Source organism: Mustela nigripes, chromosome 5 (assembly GCF_022355385.1).
Source record: "Mustela nigripes isolate SB6536 chromosome 5, MUSNIG.SB6536, whole genome shotgun sequence".
Classification (NCBI taxonomy): Eukaryota; Metazoa; Chordata; class Mammalia; order Carnivora; family Mustelidae; genus Mustela; species Mustela nigripes.
The window spans coordinates 31660897-31666134 of NC_081561.1; the positions used below are offsets into that span (position 1 = coordinate 31660897).

General features: G+C 64.5%; 1 protein-coding gene across 3 annotated transcripts in view; it reads right to left on the reverse strand.

Moving 5' to 3' along the window:
- Positions 1-3945, reverse strand: part of GRM4 (glutamate metabotropic receptor 4) — a 116156-nt gene extending 112211 nt beyond the window's left edge. Inside the window, exon 1 of one of the 3 annotated variants that reach the window (XM_059400050.1) lies at positions 3839-3942. The gene's annotated coding sequence lies outside the window, so the exon portion shown is untranslated. Of the gene's footprint in view, positions 1-3151; positions 3251-3838 lie in introns of those variants that run through there. The other 2 variants (XM_059400048.1, XM_059400049.1) reach the window with 2 other exon arrangements.
- Between the last annotated feature and the right edge of the window lie 1293 nt (positions 3946-5238).

The window sequence follows — 5238 nt, forward strand, 5'->3', positions numbered from 1 at the left end:
GGGGGGGGGGAGGACTAAGGGTAGGGGACAGGGCAGGACCCAGCTTGGGACCCGCAGCTGGCCCGGCTCTCCTGGGACTCCCCGCATCACAGCCAATGGACAACCAGAGCTTTGTCCAAAACAAGCAGGCTTCATGAAATGCCACACCAGCTAGTCCGCATGGCTCAGCCCAAAACGGCATGGGCTGGCATTGTGGGCCGGCACTTACCCATTAAAGCAGATAATATCTACCTTAATTGAATGGGGTCCAGATAATGTCATTACACGCTGCATTCCCCAATTTATTTAATATACGTGTGTACACATATATTTACGCCTCGCTGCTGCCACGAGATCGCCAAACGGTGAGGTTAATAATAAAACATTTCGACGGGAGTCATCAGCTTTAATTTAAGGGGTGATTTTTACTACCCTTGCGGTGCTCATCTTTCCAAGGAGCCAAGAGAAACAACGGAGAGGCTGAAGAGGCTCTCTTGGGCCCTTGGGCTAGGAGGCAGGGCAGGCAGGGCTGAACCCAGCAAGTTCTGCTGATCTGTCTCCTTCTCATGTGCGGGGGCCAGGGAAAGGGGTGGGGGTGGGGGGTGTCTTAAGGAAGCTTGTCTGGGCTTGCAAAGCTATGAGCCTGGAGTTGGGCCGGGAGGCAGCAGGGGCACCCTGGTAGAGAGGCAGAGTGAGAGGCCAGAGAGAGGCCAGAGATGGTAGACAGCCAGGAAAGAAGGAGTTCCCAGGAGCTGAGAAAAGGCAACCTGCACTCTACAAGGGCCAAAGGCAGTGAAATCTCTAAATTAATTTTTGATAGTCCCCTGCTAACTAGGGCAGAGTTGACATGAAAACAAGCCCTCTTTGGTCTTTCCAGGAGCCGGCAGCAGGCTGGGTGGGAGCCACAGAAGGTTAGTGTCCTTGACTCCAGGCCGAGCTGCCCCTCAAGGGAAGCAAGCCCCTGGGTCTCCTGTCTCAGGTCAGCCTAGCCAGCTGCCAGCTCACCTGGCAGCCCCATTGAGCAAGGGCCCGAGTCCCCATGCCAGCTCCCCCCACGCCTTCTCCAGGGCGGCAAAGGCAGCTTCCACTCTGCAGAAGATAGATAACCTTCCAGCCAGCAGCCAGCGGGGCCCAGCTGCCCAGGCTGCTAGTGGGGCCTGCCCACTGCAAAGTTAGGTTCTCGGCCAAGCAGAGGAGGACAGCAGGGTGGACAGATGTCTTGGGGTGGGTGGTAATTAGGGGCTGCCAGCTCCGAGCGCTTTTCTAGGGGAGAAGATGTGTCTACTGGCTGTAATTATAAAGCGCAGAAACCCATGGGTCCTGGTCCCGTCTTTTCCTGCCAGCTGACACCCAGCAGCAGGGTGGGTTCCGGTGTGGCTGAGCATCGAGGAAGCTGGGCTAGGGACCCCCCTCAGAGCTTTCTCGCCTGGGCCACCCCCCCCTTCCCCCCAGCAAGATGCTCACTCCCTTGTTCTCTGGCTCACTTGCTCTCGCTGGTGCTCTCACCTACCTCAGGCTGCCTGTCTGCTGCTGTGCTCTTCGAGGCGCTCCTCCTGGGGACTTCACGCCTCCAACAGAATGAAGCCGCCCCGAGGCAGGGTGGGGGAGGAGGGATGAGGGAAGACAGGAGCGGCCTACGCTAGGCCACTGAGGCCGAGGAAGCTGCTCAACTCCTGACATGCTCCCGCCTCCCCACCTCCCCTTCTCCCCCTCCGCCTGCTCAGGACCCTTCTCTGTGCCAGCTGCCTGTCCCCCTCTGTCCCCCATCCCATACATCTCTCTCCTGAGACCCACAACCAGTAGGTCAGCGTTGCCATCTCCCTCTCTGGGCCTCTCTTAAATGTAGGTGTCCCGGGGAGAGGTAGCCCTTGCAGTAACTAGAACCTCAAGGGGGTATAACTTTCTGGTATTTTTGTCTCTGAGAGGTTGAAAGTGGTGACAGGTGGGGGAAAGTTTATGGCTTACAGACAGAAGTTGGAGGAAGATGAAGACAGCGGGGGAGAAGAAGTGGCCAGGCACGCCCATCCAAGGCTAAGCAGAGGTTCAGGGGTACCAACCCCAAAGTCCCCACCACCCACACCAAGGACAGCACTCTGACTAAAGCCTAAAGAGGTCCTCCAAGTGGTCCTCTGCGGGGCCCTGGGGAAGGCACAAGGGCTCTGACCCCCAGTCTCCACTGTAGACATGTCCACCTCAGGGGCCCTCACCCCTGTCCCCCAAAGCCTGCCCAGGGGAGGCGATCACATCTGGAGCCCCCAGACACCTCTGCGGGAATCCTCCCTGCCACCTCAGGAAAGGTCACCAGGAAAGGCTCCCCGCGGGTCCTCACCTTTTAGTGGAAGTTCTCCCAGCCACCCAGGCACTGGCCTCGGAAGAGCTCAGCACTCAGACCCCAGGCCAGAGACCCCACATCCCCTGTGGATCTCAGGGGGTAAAGTGGGGCAGAGCCAGCACGCACCCTGGGGGAGTGAAGCCCAGCAGGCTGTGGGAAGGGGATGCCCAGTAGAAGACTGAGACCACTAGTCGCCCTGCCTGCCCTGGGCCCCCACTCTCACCCCAGAATGGAGACTACGAGGGGAACACACACACACACACACACACACACACACAGTACTCCCTCTCCCATCACCAAGAGCTTTCAACAGACGACAGAGGGTCAGTCAGACTAACCACCGCTCCAACAAACACGTGGATTCGGGCACCCCACTCGCCAAGCCCAGCTCAGTCCCAAAAAGCAGCTCTCCCCGCACCCAGGGGCAGGCATGGTGACGAGAGGGGTACGGAAACCGGGAGCCTCCTCTAAAAAGGACCTTAAATCTGAAGGAGGGGGTGTCACTCGTGGCCTGGGGGCAGGGGGCGCTCGTACGTTGGGCCTCAGGACTCCCTGCCGCCGCTGCTGCCGCCCCATTTCAGCACAAACAGCCTCAGACAGCCCCGGTGCGGGGGCGCCGCTCTCAGGCCGGGCCTCCACCTCGCAGCCCCGCCCCCGCGCGGGGAGGGGGCGCAGCCAGTTCCTGGGCGCCGGGGAAGCCCGACCCCGGAGGGGACCCCCCAATAGACACATACACACACAAACACATACACACAAACGCGCGCGCGCGCGCGCGCACACACACACACGCACACACGGCCTGGCTACCCGCCCGGCGTCTTCGTAGAGACTCGGGTTTACCAGGGTCCCAGAGAGGGTCGGTGCCGAGTATCCCAGGAGCACCTGACCCTGAAGTCCCGGAGCCGCGGGGAGACCCCAGACCGTAGAACGCAGTCCCAATCCGCCGCGGCCGCGAGCGAGCGGCTGCCGGGCCGGCCGGTGGCGAAGGTGGCGCTGGGGCGGCCGGAGGAGCGGGACGCGGTGCAAGGGAAAAAAGCCGAGGCGCGCGAGGCTGGCGCTGCCAGCCCTCCCGCCGGGAGACGGCGGGGAAGGGGTGCAAATAACGCCGCGTGCCCCCGCCTGCCCTACCCCTGCGCAAAGGAGGCGCGCGAATGCCGCCGTCCACACCTGAGAGCTGGCGCGACCCCCCCCCCCAAATCCGGCAGAACCTGACATAACCCTCCTAAACAGAGACACTTTTCCCCAGGCCCGAAAAAAAGGGGGGGGGGGGGGGAAAGCCGCTGCCCCATTCCTTCTCTCGGGGGCATTCGGAGACACTGCCCCAGCCCCGAAGGGAGACCTTCCAGCCTCGGTTCCGCGCCCTCCAGCCCCGAGGGCTCGGATCCGCCAGCCCTCCTCCCGGCAACCCTGAGCGCGGGAGCCAGTCAGAGGCCACCTCCCCGAGCCCTGATGTCCCCGCCGCAGCCCGCGCCCCAGAGGCCGGAGGGCACAGTCCCCTCCGCCGGTTCCCGGCGGGCTACAACTCACCGCGCGCCGGCGAGGTCTGTGCCACGGCCAGGGGTCGGTTGCGCTCCCGCCTGCCCCGGGGGCGCAGAGAGGCGGCGGCGGCGGAGGCTGGCTGCCAGCGCTGCCCGGAGCCCGGGCCGCGTCGGACGGCGGTGACGCTGCGGACCGAGCCGGGCGCGGAGCCGCCCGGAGTCCGGGACGCAGCGGGGATGAGCTGGCTGCTGCCCGGCCGGAGCCGCCTCCAAGCGTGCGGCGTTCTGCCGCTGCTCCGGCAACAGCGAGCCAGCTAGTCAGCCCTGCTCCGGCCCCGCCGAGCCCGGCGTCCGAGCCGAAGGGAGCGGGCGACGCGGCTCCGGGCAGCGGGGTCCAGCCGGGGGCTCGGGGCGGGGAAGGGAGAGGAGCGGGAGCCGAGCGGCGAGCGCAGCCGGCCGAGATGTGGGCGCCCGGCGGCGCCGCGGCAGCAGCAGCAGCAGCAGGAAAAAATGAGAGCGAGCGAGAGAGCGCGCTGGAGAGCGAGCGAGAGACAGGGGGAGCGAGGAAGACGCGGAGAGGGGAGGCTCCGGGAGGGGGCGGGAGCGCCCGGGAGCACGAGGGGGCGAGGGGACCGCAGCCGCTCAGCCCCGGCGCCCACTGCCGCTGCCGCACTCGGGAAGGCGTGAACCCAGCCCGGCAAGTTTGCGCGGCGAGTGCGGGCCAAGCGCGCGGCGCTTCCGCTGGCCTTTTAAAGAGAGAGCACCTAGGAGCCCCCCTCCCGACCCTGCACCTCCACCGCCGGAAGGCCGGAGCTCCCAAAGCGCCCCTCCCCCCCGCCACACCCCGCCCGCATTCCTTCCCCCCCCCCCCCCGCCCCACCGGCGCCCTCTCCTGGAAGCCCCCTTCCTTGCCCCCCCCCCTCAGGCGGGAATCAACTTGGCGACCCGAGGACTTGTAGGGAGCCCTCCCAACTCCAAAGGTCGAGGGTCAGGGAACACACACCCTGGGAAGTACAGCAAAGCACTGCGATGCAAAGGGGTTGCGCTCCTCCCCACCCCTGTGCGTCACTAGAACCCCCACCCGCAGGGCCTCTCCTCACACATCCGCATGCACGTTGCGTGTGCCTCCCTGTGGCGTGTTCATTTGCACGCCCCACCGCTCCTGGTTCGAGCCTATCACGCACCTATCACGTGGGGGGAAACTGAGGCCCAGTGAGGCAAATCCACTTACCCCTAGTCTCCCAGCCTGTCAGGAGGGCTTCTTTCCGCTGAGGCCCCCTCCTCCCCAGAACCCCACTAAGCTAGGGGATCCCCCAGCCCATGGTCCGCAACCCGCTGGTCTCCCTCCAGCACTGGTTTGCAAAGTGTAACAGGTGGCCTGGCGGCAGGCTAACACAAGCCAAGGAAAGAATCCCTCAGTCAGGGAGAAGCCAGAGCTCCAGCAATCCG